The sequence below is a fragment of the Stegostoma tigrinum genome, chromosome 2 (genome assembly GCF_030684315.1).
Source record: "Stegostoma tigrinum isolate sSteTig4 chromosome 2, sSteTig4.hap1, whole genome shotgun sequence".
In the NCBI taxonomy this organism is placed as follows: Eukaryota; Metazoa; Chordata; class Chondrichthyes; order Orectolobiformes; family Stegostomatidae; genus Stegostoma; species Stegostoma tigrinum.
In genome coordinates, this window is record NC_081355.1 from 140,795,451 (window position 1) to 140,810,519 (window position 15,069).

The window sequence follows — 15,069 nt, forward strand, 5'->3', positions numbered from 1 at the left end:
TCACTTCCATCTCCTGAAATAACTCTTCTCCTGACTCAACTCATCCCAAGCAGCTGACCGACCATGACCAAACCAGTGGAATGGTTTTGGAGGCTGCCATTGACTTGTTGTGCTGGGATCCACTAAGTAGAGACTATCTCTTGCCACTTGACTGAGGCCTTCTGATAAACGCAACAAATTTCCTGCCTTAGTGTCTATGCTAAATGGTATGCTAAAACAGGTATAATAGGAAGCTGGTAACTGATTGAGGGGACAAGCAAGAAAGGCAAGACAGGAATGCTGTGAGCGTCCAGGTCGGCTCAGTGTGAGTGAGCACTAAGACTGTGAGCTAAGAGCCCACAGATGCTCTAGTCCATGATCTGGTGCATGTCCCTGACTGCGCAGTGTCCTTGCTGCGCCATTGCAATAATGATGTGGAGGTGGCAGTGTTAGACTGGGGTAGACAAAGCCAGAAATCACATGACACCAGGTTGTATTGTAACCTGGTGTTGTGTAATTTCTGACAAAGCAATAATAGTTCCAGTGTTGCCTGAGGTGTATCATTGAAGTGCTGAAGTGTTCTTTAAGTGGAACCGAGATATGCCAAGGTCTGTGGATAGGGGATGCATATGGCTAAGTGCCCATGAAGTTTGCTCAAGATTTTGATGCCCGCTATCAGATACAGAGGTCTTTTGGAGCAATCGGTGAATGGAACCCACCAAGAACCAAGTCCAGTTTTTTTGACAGCTGGTTTGTGTGGCAAGTTTTGGTCAGATCACAAACCATGGTGAGTAGGAATGGAAACATGGTGCTTAACAAGAATTAGTGAAGAAGAATTGGGAAATAGCCATTGTCTGGTGAAAATCTTGCAACCACTTGTAAAAAGTGTACAAGATGTGGTTAAAATATCTTAAGGTAGCACTGAATATCTCACCCAACTGTACCACTCGTCTCACCATAATGCATGTCTTTCAGAAACCGATGAGTTTCCACCCTCTTGATTCAAGTTCTGTGACGATCTTATTTTAAGTTTATTTATCTATAGAATCATAAAACATAGAATCAGGAATTGGCCATTTAACTTGTCAAAATTATCTACGATTCAATGAGATCATGTCTATCCCCAGACCTGACTCAAGTTCCCTGACTTTACCCATATCCTTTAATAGTTTTGGCTAACAAAAATCTATCAGTCTCAATTTTACAATTAACAATTCCCTTAATGGTCTTTGCATGCAAATCAATTAGAACTGGAGATAATGGGAACTGCAGATGCTGGAGAATTCCAAGATAATAAAATGTGAGGCTGGATGAACACAGCAGGCCAAGCAGCATCTCAGGAGCACAAAAGCTGACGTTTCGGGCCTAGACCCTTCATCAGAGAGGGGGATGGGGAGAGGGAACTGGAATAAATAGGGAGAGAGGGGGAGGTGGACCGAAGATGGAGAGTAAAGAAGATAGGTGGAGAGAGTATAGGTGGGGAGGTAGGGAGGGGATAGGTCAGTCCAGGGAAGACAGACAGGTCAAGGAGGTGGGATGAGGTTAGTAGGTAGATGGGGGTGCGGCTTGGGGTGGGAGGAAGGGATGGGTGAGAGGAAGAACCGGTTAGGGAGGCAGAGACAGGTTGGACTGGTTTTGGGATGCAGTGGGTGGGGGGGAAGAGCTGGGCTGGTTGTGTGGTGCAGTGGGGGGAGGGGACGAACTGGGCTGGTTTGGGGATGCAGTAGAGGAAGGGGAGATTTTGAAACTGGTGAAGTCCACATTGATACCATTAGGCTGCAGGGTTCCGAGGCGGAATATGAGTTGCTGTTCCTGCAACCTTCGGGTGGCATCATTGTGGCAGTGCAGGAGGCCCATGATGGACATGTCATCTAGAGAATGGGAGGGGGAGTGGAAATGGTTTGCGACTGGGAGGTGCAGTTGTTTGTTGCGAACTGAGCGGAGGTGTTCTGCAAAGCGGTCCCCAAGCCTCCGCTTGGTTTCCCCAATGTAGAGGAAGCCACACCGGGTACAGTGGATCCAATGATGCCACCCGAAGGTTGCAGGAACAGCAACTCATATTCCGCCTGGGAACCCTGCAGCCTAATGGTGTCAATGTGGACTTCACCAGTTTCAAAATCTCCCCTTCCTCTACTGCATCCCCAAACCAGCCCAGTTCGTCCCCTCCCCCCACTGCACCACACAACCAGCCCAGCTCTTCCCCCCCACCCACTGCATCCCAAAACCAGTCCAACCTGTCTCTGCCTCCCTAACCGGTTCTTCCTCTCACCCATCCCTTCCTCCCACCCCAAGCCGCACCCCCATCTACCTACTAACCTCATCCCACCTCCTTGACCTGTCCGTCTTCCCTGGACTGACCTATCCCCTCCCTACCTCCCCACCTATACTCTCTCCACCTATCTTCTTTACTCTCCATCTTCGGTCCGCCTCCCCCTCTCTCCCTATTTATTCCAGTTCCCTCTCCCCATCCCCCTCTCTGATGAAGGGTCTAGGCCCGAAACGTCAGCTTTTGTGCTCCTGAGATGCTGCTTGGCCTGCTGTGTTCATCCAGCCTCACATTCAATTAGAACTGGCATGGTTTAGTGATGACAGTGGCTAATAGATGAAAAATGCCTCAAGTGATTTGGTGGCCCGAGAAATGTCATTTTGTTCTGTGTGATAACACTTCTGCATATGAAAAAAGACCAGTTGTCCAGGGCACTTGTGGCACACTGGTAGCGTCCCTACCTCTGAGCCAAGAGACCTGGATTCAAGACCCACCTGTTCCAGAGGTGTATAATAGCATCTTCTAACAGCTTGTTTGGAAAATATCCAGCCTGATTGTCTAACTGTGGATAAGTGATAGTGTCCATAGATCTGAACCAGGTGACCCAGGTTCTAGGCCCATCTGCTCTAGAGATGTGTAACAATATACCAAATTAGGTTAATTAGGAAAATATCTTCATCCAAATCTAACCAACTTTCATTTTGGCTCCTCTTTCCCAGTGACACCTTTCTTCACTCATAGCAGTGGCTGGCTAGCCATGTCCAAAACTGGAAGCAAGAAGTCTTGTCTTCTAACCTAGGGTTTCCATTCTCCCAAATATGCACAGCTTTTGATTTTAGAACATCCGCAATATTAAAGGCAGCATATATTGGGAGCACAGACCTATTCATGCCTTAATCCTCACACTTCACTGTGTTGTTGACAGATTAGGAGCAGGAATGTGTGGGAGAGCCCTTTGCAATTTTGATGACATTGTATCTCTTTCTACCTTGCTAGTGTTTGTAACAGGTGGCATATTTAGTGGCACCCAGCCTCAATCCATTGCCTCATGATCCCTGAAGAAACCAGAAATCCTATGCAGGTACTTTCTCATCAGCACGAGAAGAAATTGTTATGGCACACCTTTATAAGAGACCTCCTGGGTCAAGCTATCCTGTATGTACTATCTTTTTACTGCAAAGGGGTATTTAATTGAGTCCAATGGACTGTGCAGGAAGGCACCTGACACCTGTTGAACCAGCTCCTTGGCCAATGTGAGGTCGAGTTAACTTTCTACTTAAAATTATAAACCTTGCCAACACTATGAAATGGGAGATACTGATCAGCCTGTCTTCTGCACACATTTCCCGGTTTTCCCTTCTATTGAAGGCTGTGAAAATGGAAATTAGGAGATGAATCTAATGATCCCCTCCTGCCTGTTTCACACTGCCACCAAAAGATAAAATTAACCCATATCCCTTCCACCCCTTTAAGATCATTTTCTGTTGATCCCCCAAACCAGGCTTTTACAGGCTATGCAGAAGCCTTCAGTAATCCTTTGAACAACTGTTTGCGAGAAAGAAGAAGAGATCATTGCCAAAACAGCCCTGTGTCTTAGGGACATACAAATGTCTGTGAAAACACCTGTGTGCAATATACATTTCTATAAAGCCAGGGAAATCCACCTGTGTCCCATTAGAATTTTGTTAAACCTTTTGGAGAAGCAAATGTTTTTATTCTCTGTTGTCTTTCTCAATTATTTATTTTAAGCTAGTGCTGGCAGTGGAACCAGTAATTGGCTCTCAGCTTGAGGAGAAAGGAATATCAAATGCACACCTTACTGAACATAACACTTTGACCTTTTCTTCAGGCTGTGCCTCGAACGCTTCAAACTAAATGTTGGGAACTTTGTTGCACAGTGTGCTGCAGTTTAAGGGGCAATACAGTTTAAAATTTGAGCTCCTGAAAGCCGCAACATTTTCTTTTCTGATGTCACTTAACAGCCTGGTCAAGCATTTAGTCTCAAGATAATGAAACATTTAGGAACTTGTCATTTGAGGCAATTTCCCATGATAAGGCCTGTGAATGCAGGACTGGAATGGCTGGCGGTGACAGATATCAACTGTTAGCAACAAGTCTCCCTGCGTTGTCTCTGGTGTTGTGACAACAAACTGGTGTCATAAGCTGTCAGGAACGAGAATCAGGGCCTTATCTTTTAAGAGCTGCTCTGATTTGAGCTAGAGGTTACCAGCGAACATTATGATATTTACCTTTGCTAAAACGTTTGTGACTCGTGGAGTACAGAGTGATGACTTTAATATAATGCCTAATTATTTCTTTGCGGACTGCCTTGTAATAACTCATTTGGATTAAGATACACTGTTATTTTGCAAAAGGCAAAACCTTAAAGGCATGCCTGAACTATTCCCTAGTAACTTAAAAAAAACTAGGTTGAACAATCTTCAGATCTAAATCCTGGACTTATTATTATTTGATCTTATATAACATCTCAACATAAGAGTTCTAATTAGGCTACTGTTTTCTCTGCAGGCTGTCTTCACTCAATTATGTACTCCCTCTGTGTCACATATCATTGTAATCTCATAATGATATAAAACCCTATCACTAAGTAAATCTAGTATTAAACATGAAAGAAATAAAGTGTGTAAGGTATGTTATAACCAGTACTTCCTCCAATTTCTGTGGCTGGTGAGTAAACTAAACCTTTACCGAAACGAATTAAAAAGCTCACTTTATTAAACAAATTGGCTGTATACTTCAGCAAGAAACTATGGCATCTGTTGGTTGTAACTTTAGATAATAAAAATTTAGGTGAGATAAATAATTTGTGATAAAGTCCACAACTCAGTAAAAGTAGAGGAGCAGGCTAATAGGCCATAGGTAAAGCAAAACAAAGAGATGAGGTTCTTTTCCAGAGGCTAAGAATTGAAAAGAAGAGATGTTATGTTAGTTATACAATCCCTACAGTCTGGAAGGAGACCAGGCAGAATTTATTACACATCCCAGTTAAGAGTCAATCACATTGTCTGGAGTCACATGGAGGCCAGGCCAGGAAAGGATAGGAGATTTCCTTCCCTAAGCTTATGCAGTCTTCCCAAATCCTGTTGTGAATGGTGATGAACTATTAAACAACTCACTGGAGGAGGAGGCTCCACAAATATCCCCATCCTCAATGATGGAAAAGGCTAGCACATAGTGCAAAAGATAAGGCATTTGCGACACTCTTCAGCCAGATGTGCCGAGTGGATGATCCTGTGGTCCCCTGCATCACAGATGTTGTTCTTCTACGAATTTATTAGCTTCACATGATATCAACAAAAGGATCCAGACACTGGATGTTGCAAAATCTATGGACTATGACTCCTAACCAAGCTGTTCAAGTATACAGATAAAACTGGCATCTAGCTCACAATGTGGACAACTGTGCACAAAAAACAGGATAAATTCAATCCGATCAATTTTGTAGATGGAACACACTGCTGTCACTGTGCCTTAGTGTTGAAGAGAGTGAATGTTGAAGATAGTGGATGGAGTGCTAGTCAGGTGGGCTGTCTGGTATTGAACATTTTGTTTCAGGAGCCACATTCATTCAGCCAAGTGGGGACCATTCCATCACATACCTGAGTAATGCCTTGTACATGGTAGACTGGCTTTGGGGAGTCAGGAGATGCTGCAATATTCCTAGCTCTTGTCCTGGTCTTGTAGCTATTACATTTGCATCACTTGTCCAATTCTGTTTCCAGTCAATGGTAAACCCAAGGGTGTTGATAAAGGAGGATTCAGTGATGGTAAAGCCATTGAACATCAAGAGGGGAGACATTCTGTCTAGGTGGAGTTGGCCATTCCCTGGCAATTAAGTGGTGTAAGCATTGCTTACCACTTAGCTGTACACATTTCAAAATAGTCCAGGTCTTAGAGATAATGGGAACTGCAGATGCTGGAAAATCCGAGATAACAAAGTGTGGAGCTGGATGAACACAGCAGGCCAAGCAGCATCTTTTAGGCCCGAAACATCAGTTTCTGTGCGCCTAAGATGTTGCTTGGCCTGCTGTGTTCATCCAGCTCCACGCTTTGTTATCTATGGTCCAGGTCTTGCTGCTTTTGGACATGGACTGCTTCAATATCTGAAGAGTCAAGAATGGTGCAGAACATTCTGCAGTCATCAGCAGCATCACATCTGGACAAGAATATCTCAGCTACAAGGTCAGAATACAAGAACATAAGAACTAGGATTAGGACTCAGAAAATCAGCTCTTCCAGCCTTCTCTGTCATTTGATATGTCTTTTTTCTTTATTCATTCACAGGAGGAGGGTGTTGCTGGCCAGGCAGCATTTTATTAACCATTCCTAATTGCCCAGAGAGTGATCAAGAGTCAACCGCATTGCTGTGGGTCTGGAGTCACATGTAGGTCAGACCAGGTAAGGATAGCAGTTTCCTTCCCTAAAATACATTAGTGAACAGATTTTACTGATTTTATCTCAGTCTCACAGATAGTTTGGCGAGTTGATCTTCAGCACTCATGTTTTCTGTGCCCATTGGCTTTGCCCATCTCAATGAGGCAGTTCTTAATGATTTCAAATCGATTTGGCTGGATACTGGAATGTACAATGGTGGGAATGAGAGGTGGAGAACTGGATCATCCTTTTGGCATTCTGATAACTCAATGGTGCTGCAGAGCTAAAGTGCTATGTCCTTTTCCTTAGGTCAGGAGTTGATCTGGACTAAGTTTTAAAAATGACGCCTGCCTTGTGATCCTTCTGGTCTGAAGTAGGGATCAGAAAGCGTTTACTTTATACCTGCCAAATGCATAATGTACCTAAGGTGGCTTCCAGGTGAGAGGTCATAATTTTAGGACAAGGGTTAGCAGATTTAAAAGAGAAACAAGGGGAAATTACTTATCTCAAAGAGTTGTCAATCTGTTGAATTCATTCCCCAAGTGTAATGGGTGTCAGGATATTGAAAAAAATTTAAGGAGGGGGTAGACAAAGTTTTAATTAGCAATGGGTTGAAGAGTTATGGAAAGTGGAGTTAAGGCCGATTATAAGACCAACAATGATTGTATCAAATAGCTCAAAGGCTGATTGCCTACACCTCATTCTTATGTTCTAAAGGTTTATTGAAGAATTTCCTGTGCAGACCCCTTTTTGCGCTGTCGCTGTTGATCTCTTGGGCAAACCTTCAGCCATATGTGCTAAGTCTGCCTGACAGGGCAACTCTTGCCAGTCTGAGCAAAGGAAATGTTACTGGGGGCTCACCCGGCTTCGATCAGATCCTCTCAGAAGGCGTCACTAAATCAGAGGGGTGCTATTAAGTATATGCTTACAATGTTGCCGCTGTCTGATCTTGGAGACTGTGCAGTAATTGATTGCGTTTTACTGGCTAGTGGGCAACCTTTAACAGAGCCTGCCGTGTCTAGTTGCTGCCTCCTGCATTCGCTCATCATCTCTAATTTGATGGTGATTGTGTAGGTGAGCCACAAATTGTTACTGACCACAGAATGCTGACAGACATTGATTGTGCAATGATCTTAAATGGCTCAAAAATGGTTTAAACCACTGTCAGTAAAATCCAGTTCATTAACACTATTTCACTCTCCATTGTTGCTGCCTGACTTTCTGAGTTTTCCCATAACTTTCTCTATTTTATTTCAGATTGCCAGCATCTACAGTATTTTGCTCATTTTGAATTACTGCAAGGTACTTCAACCATGACTTGTTATATGAGGTATTAAATAGTAATGTGTTTAATGTTAATTCCATTTCAGTAGAAAAGCCATTAAAAAGTTTCAGAATGCAGTCCAGGCTGTGAAATAAGCTTAGCATTCACTAATGCTAATAACAAATCTATGATCATTTCTTATTATTTTATACATTGCAAAATGCACCATTTTAGGGGAGGTGATGGTACTGTCATTAGACTATTAATCCAGATATCGACGTAATGTTACGAGGACTGGATTTGAATCCTGCAGCGGCAGATAGTAGAATTTCAATTCAATCTGGAATTAAGAGTTTGACAATGACATCAAACTGTTGTCAACTGACAGGAAAAACAAATCGCCAAGTTCACCAATGTCCTTTAGGGAAGAAAATCAGCCATTGTTACCTGGTCTGGCCTACATGTGACTCTAGCTGCACAGCAATGTGGTTGACTCCTAACTGCCCTCTGGGATTCAGAGATGGGGCAAAAAAAAACTCATGTAATCAGTGATGTCCACATCCTGTGAATGAAATGTAAAAGATTAGCAAGTGAACTCATCCATGTATTACCCAGGTCCTGTACTTCCCTCTCGTGCAATGCTCTCTCTGTAAGTCTCTTATTTATTATAAGGCTTAGACGTTTTTTGTTATCTCTAGCAAAATTTTCTACAACCAAAACTAGATTGCAGGCAATGAGATCTCCTTTGTAAAGCTATTAAGGTGTATCTGAGTTCATAACCCTCCCTTCTCTCAACCTCAGTTTCATGTGTTCAATTTTGTAATGATATGCCAAGTGTACTTAGTCTTTTTTTAACCTTCTGAATACTTGAAGTTGTTTTTAAGCAGTTTTTCTAGTGATGAAAAGTCCTAAATTTGGCCCCTTGCATATTCAATCAATTGTAAGTACATCGTGCTTTTCAGCTTTAATTAGTGTAATATAGATAGTTATAAGAGTGAACCAGCGAAGAATATAGAGAAAGGATTCTCTAATTCTGCAACTAGTTGAGATTGTATTTTGAGGAAAAACAAGTGAAGAGTGAGGGAATGCCTGCCAGGTGCAGCACCAGACATACTTAAAAATGAGGTGTCAATCTGCTGAAGCTACAACACAGGACTATTTCTGTATCAAAAGGAATAAGCAGTACTCAATAGGCAAAGCTAAATGACCCCACAGCCAGCAGATCAGATCCAGCTTGCAGTCCTGCTACAACCAGTCTAGAATAGTGTAAGACACTGAAACTTATAAAAGAAAGTAACTACACAGATAACCCCATTCTCAGCATTGGAGGAACGCAGCTCATCTGTGCAAAAGACAAGTCTGAAGCATTTGCAAGCAACTTCAGCAAGCATGGTGAATGATGATGCATTTCAGCTTCTTCCTAGAGTCTCGATCATCATAGCTGTTGGTCTTCAACCAATTCGATTTACTCTACAGTACATCAATTAAAAGTTGAAGGCACTTCATACAGAAAAGACTATGAGCTCCAACAACATTCTGGCAATTGTACTGAACACTTGTGCTCCAGAGATAGTCACACACCTAGTCAAGCTGTTCCAATCCAGTTACAACTCTGACAACAACCTAAAAATGTAAAAATTGCCCAGGTATGCACTATCCACAAAAAGCAGGATGAATTCAGCCCAGTCAATTCGTACCCCATCAGTCTATTCTCGATCATTGGTAAAGTGATAGGAAGTGTCATTAAAAGTGCTGTCAAACAACACTGGCTTGGAAACAACCTGCTCATTGCTGTCCAGTTTGGCTTCTGCCAGGCCTCATAACAACCACTGCTAAATATGGACAAAAGGCCTTAATTAAAGTAGCATTTGATTGAGTATGACATTGGGAAAAGATTTCTGCTGGCCTGAGTCATACCTAACAGGAAGATGGTAGTGATTGTTGGACGTTAGTCACCTGAGACCTGCCTGTGATACCCACATCCCAATGATAAGAACATTTACACCTCACAAATGCCAGGCAATTATCATCTCCGATAAGAGAAAATCTAAACATCGCTCCTTTACACTTAATAGCATTAACATTGCTGAACTCTCGCCTCCTGGGGATTACCTTTGACCAGAAAATGAAATGAACTAGCTATAAAAATGCTACATTTGTTGACTAAGTTAGTTTTATTTAGTTTCTCTTCATGACACCCAATAAAATTGCTTATCTTTTTATCAAAGGTCATTCAGTAACTTCCTACCCCATTCTTATGCCGCCCCTCTTGACAAATTCTAGCCCCAAACAACCACTCAACATTCCCCAAAAAATTGCCACGTGCCAGAAATCTACTGAAAGACCTACCTCCATGGAGTATCTTTTCAAGACCACTGTTGACCCAGACGAGCCCTGGTTATCAAAAGCTGCTCTGCTCGTCGAAAGACAGTCTTTTGGAAGATGTCTGAGAAAGGGACATTGGCCCCACATTTCTCTGACAGAGTGAAAGATGGTCCCCCCGTCCTTGCGGCCCTAGTGGATTGTTGGCTTGAAGAAGGGTCGTTCTATTCTTGGAGACTGGCAGAGGAGGCAACCTGGCCTCCAAGTCCCTGTAACCTTAATGACTTGGCAGAATGGCCAACAACACTGCAGATTTTGTGCTCCAGAAATTGCTGCTCCCCTAGTTAAGCTACTCCAGTACAGTTACAGCATTGGCACTTTTCCAACAATGTGGAAAGTTATTCATGTATGTCCTGTGCACAAAACAAAGAACAAATCCAAACTGTCTATCTCCTGCCCGTTAGTCTACTCTCAGTCATCAGGTGTTATCAACAGTGCTATCAAGCAGCATCTGTTTACCAATAACCTGCTCAGTGATGCCGAGTTTGGGGTTTGCCAGGGCCAGTCAGCTCCTGGCCTCATTGCAGCCTTCATTCAAAAATGGACTAAAGAGCTGAATTCCGGAGGTGAGGTCAGAGCGACAGCCCTTGACATCAAGCTGGCATTTGACCCAGCATTGAAACAAGGACCCAGAGCAAAACAGGAATCAATGGAAATCAGGGGCAAACTCTCCGGTAGTTAGAGTCGTACCTGGCACGTAGGAAGATGGCTGTTGAAGGTCATTCCTCTCAGCTCCAGGATATCCCCGCAGGACCTCCTCAGGGCAGTGTGCCAGGTCCATCCGTTTTCAGCTGCTTCATCAACAACCTTCCTGCCATCATAACGTCAGAAGTGGAAAAGCTCACCAATAATTGCACAATATTCAACTTGGTCAAAACCCTGGTGGCATTGGGGTCAAGCCACAGTGCATTGAGTGCAAAGGTTCAACAAGGCAGCTCACCACCACCTTCTCAAGAGCAGTAAATGCTGGCCAGCTAGTGACACCCATGTCCCACGCGTGAATAATAAAAACAAAGTTTTTCCACCTCCTCTGCTCGGCTGGCATAAGTGATACATCCTTCCCTCAGCTACCGCACCCACATCCCACCAAGTCTCATGGTCTATCAATCTCACTATTGCCTGCCAAATGTTCTGTCACTCACTCTCATTTCCCCCCAACAATCCACACCACTTTCCATGGCCTCTGCATTGTCTAAACTCTCGCCCAGGATGCCTCACCATCTTTTGACCTTATGTAGCTAGGAGACAAGCAGCAGGAGGAGGAACCATACACAGGCCCCTCAGATGTCTCCTCTTGGGTCCCCACCCAACCAATCTATATGACGCTGCAAATATCCATCTTCTCCTCCAAGCCTTACCAGCCTCTGACATATGAAGTGACCATGCATGGTTTGGTCATAAACTGTCCCCCATTTGAAACCAAGGTGCATCCAACTGTTGGCTTCCTCCCCTTCCTGAGTCGCCCTCTTCCCATCATTGCTTTACTATACTCCTTCCTCTTACAAATACACTTATCCCCTTTCACAGTACTTATCCTTCATCTCCCCAGCCGGCAGCTCCCAATCCCCACAGATAGGTCCCAAAGCCTCCTTCCTGGGCAGCAAAACCCACACCCCTGTTCAACAGTTTGACTATTTACCATGTTGAAGTGTCCTAGGATATTGTTGTCAATTCATCTTAACTGCACATCTAATTTTTAAAAACACTTTTGTATTAGTTTTGCTTAATAAGATCTTTTTCTCTGCAGACAAGTGCTTTCAAGCATTATGCTCTTCATATGAATGCTTTCCAGAGCTGCAAGTTAGTATAACTTCAGTTTGAGAAAACCTTTATACTGCATGGTACTATTCAAGTGAGGGATTAGATTGTAGAAAGAAGTGTAGCAACTGACAGATATGATACGCTGGGGACCTTGAAATCCCAAACTGTGCTCAATTGGGAGGACCAATTGGAATCAGTTTTTGGCCTTTTGTTACAGCTCCGACATAATTGACTGTTCAGAAGCTGAACTTTGAGCTCTCTCGGTTATTTCAACTCCCATTAGACAATGTTCAGAACATCAGAAACACAAATCAATTTAGATTTGACTAAGTAATATAAATCCAACGTATTGACTCAGATACTGAGATGAAGTTATTCCTTGTGATTGTAGCATTTTAAACATATCAACAGATTCTCATGAAACTCCTGACTTTTATTTAATTTATGACTCATTAATTTAAGAGTAGTTAATATATTCACAATGAAATATTGCTAGAGGAATTGTGATACTGACACGACTACAATTTCACATCAAAGAAGTTGTATTAAAATGGGGATGAATGCATTGAAAAGCAGAGAGAATGCAGAGACTTCAAGAATATAAGTTATATACAATATCACTATTCATCTTTGTACTGTTTCTGAAATCAAAATAAAGTCATTTTAAAATGACAGTGAAAAATATTGTTTGACCAGAGAAACTATGGCTGCAGTCCTAAGCAGTTTTAAAAATGAAACACAATTGTTTTATGGAAAAATGAGCAGATATTTAGAAATAGTTTTACGTTTGTTCCATTCTTGTGCTATTGAGAATAAAATATAAAGAAACCTCATTTTTGCTGATATAGAGTACATCAAAGATGCATGTGATACAGTGTGAAAATAAGTTAGTAATAGCTTAGTAAGTTGATTATAGACCACATTCGCTAATTGTTAATTAATGTTGATTAAATATGTCAAATTTTGGTGGTAAAATATAAATATTATTGCCCGTACATTTTGCATTTTCAAATATATTGCCAAGCAGTAGTACACAAGGAATGCATATAATTTTTAATCAACATTTTCAGGCTTGTTATCACATACCTCTGAAGTAGGTGGAGCTTGAGTACGAGGCCCCTTGGAACTGCACATAGTCCCAGTGTTACACTGGTGAAAAATGTCTGAGTTTCCTCAGTGAACTTTCATATGACATTGATGCTGGGTTTCAAGGACAATGATTCCTTCTGGAGACAGTTTACATTTGGCTGAAGAAATTGGAAGAAAAGGTTGTGATTTTATTCCTCCTGTGATGCTTAGTGTCACGTGGTCTGCATTGGATCATTGATATTTCCAGTCTTTCCTTCTTAAGGAACAGTATTGTATTTATATTTTTATGTATCATCCGCAATATTTTAATTCCATATTCTTGTCCCATGGCACTTTTGAAAATTATGACTAACACATCTGCAATTTCTTCACCAATGTTTGTATATTTCCTCAAGGTGAATGCTGTCAGAGTGGAGAAATTTATCTATCTTAAGTACCATTATTTTCACCATTACCATTTTTAAAGTTAAAAAATTAAATTTGAATAAACACCTCATTGTGACTTATTTTCAGAGTTCATTTTAGATTGTTAAATTATCTTTCAGTCCTCAGTGAAAAGGAATATATTATCATTCATTATATTTTATTTACATCTACCTTTACTGGGCCTAAAGTCTGCTTTATCATCTGTTTTTTCTGAACATGTTTATGAAATCTATTGGCTGTCAATGTAAAATGCCAACCTGGGGATAGCAGGAATCAGCTGTATCAATATTCTAACTATTTTGTGATTCAACAGCTCATTTAGTAAACCTATGATGCTGTTAGGGAGGGTCTACGATTTTGAATGACAGTCACAGTGAAGGAATGGCAACATATTTTCAAGTCAAGATGGTGACTGGCTTGGAAGGAACTTGCAAATAATAGTAGTCCCATGTATTTTCTGGTCTTGTCCTTTTAGATAGTAATGGTCCTGCATTTAGAAAGTGCTCTATCAAAGGAGCCATGGTGAATTTCTGCATATTGTATAAGGCTGATACTGTGCATTGGCCATGCAGGGAGTAAACGTTTATGGACACAGATTTAATTAAGTCAGCTGCTTTCTCCTGAATGATGTCGAGCAACTTAAGTGTATTTGGAGCTGTAATCATTCAACAAGTCAGGAATAATCCATCACATTCTTTACACGTGCCTTGTAGATGGTGGACAGGCTTTGGCCATCACTTGCTGCACGATTCTTAACCTCGGACCTGCTCTTGTAGTCACTGTATTTATTTGGCTGGTCCAGTTCAGTTGCAGGTCAATGGTAGATCTCCTGAATGTTGTTAGTGAGTGATGTAGCAATGGTTATGCTAAGGGCCAATAGATTCTATCTTGTTGAAGATGGTCAATGCCTGGCATTTTTTTAGCGCAATGTAATTTGCCACTTATCAGTCAAAGCCTAGATGCTGCCTAGATGTTGCTGCATTTGGCATGGACTGTTTTAGTATCTGAGGAGTCATGAATGGTGCTGAATATTGTGCAATCATCAGTGAATTTCTCACTTCTAACATTATGGACAGAAGGTCATTGATGAAGCTGCTGAAGATGGTTTGTTGCATTTTGTTCTGTGTGGATTGTCACAAAGAGAATGGCCATTCACTGCAGCTGCTAAACCTCTGACACATCTTGGAGTTTCTATACGTCTGGAATGATGCAAGGCTGGGTGAATGAGTTTGGCAGCAGCACACCCTTCCTCTGCTGTAACTTAATTATTGCTGATAAGGGAGACATGCTGCCAAAGGTTTTCATTTAGCACTTATGAGGACAAAAGCAAGAATGCAAAATTTGAAATGATCCCATCAGTTTGTGCTTCAGTAGAAAAGGGGCCCCAATTTTTGACAAATTGTCTAATTGTCTACTATGTTATCGTGGAGAGAGCAATGAGGGACTATAGACTCCCTATATTTGTGGGTAAATCAATAAAATGTGCAATGCCTGAACACGTCCCTTT